Source organism: Apis dorsata, unplaced genomic scaffold (genome assembly GCF_000469605.1).
Source record: "Apis dorsata unplaced genomic scaffold, Apis dorsata 1.3 scaffold_571, whole genome shotgun sequence".
NCBI lineage: Eukaryota > Metazoa > Arthropoda > Insecta > Hymenoptera > Apidae > Apis > Apis dorsata.
Genome location: NW_006263781.1, coordinates 24,308 through 24,927, shown reverse-complemented (window position 1 = coordinate 24,927; position 620 = coordinate 24,308).

Here is a 620-nt window from a genome sequence, read left to right as displayed (position 1 = left end):
GCGGGTGCAGCAGCCTGCTTACCGTATGCTCCCCATATGGCTCGTCCTCCCTCGAAAAAGCGACCCGCGTAGGCTCGAGCGCCTATATTCACCCTCCCCTGCGCTGGCCCACCTTTCTCACTACCCTTTACCTGTGAATCGTTGTAATAGGTGCAACCATATTTTCACTACCGATGCACTGGATTATGCCAAATCACGGTGTCATTCGTGAGAGATCAGGAGATTCGATTTAGATGCATAGAGCAACCTAACCTCACATAATACATGCAATATTTTTACTAATACTGTGTGAAATTGTATCGAAGCATGATGTCATTCGTGGGATTGGAAAATAAAAAGAAAATCGTAATAAGTGCAATTGTATTTTTACTAGTGGTGTATAGAATTTGTATCAAAATATAGTATCATTCATGGGATAGGGAAATTAAAAAATAAAAAAATAAATCCAATGGCATGTTTATTAGTGGTGTATTAGATTATGTCAAAGCATCATATTATTTATGGGATATGAAAATTAGAAAATCAGAAAAGAATTTTTAATACTGATATATTGGATCAAAACATTGTATCATTTGTAGGATAAAGAAATCAGTAGATTCGATTTAGATGCATAGAGCAAC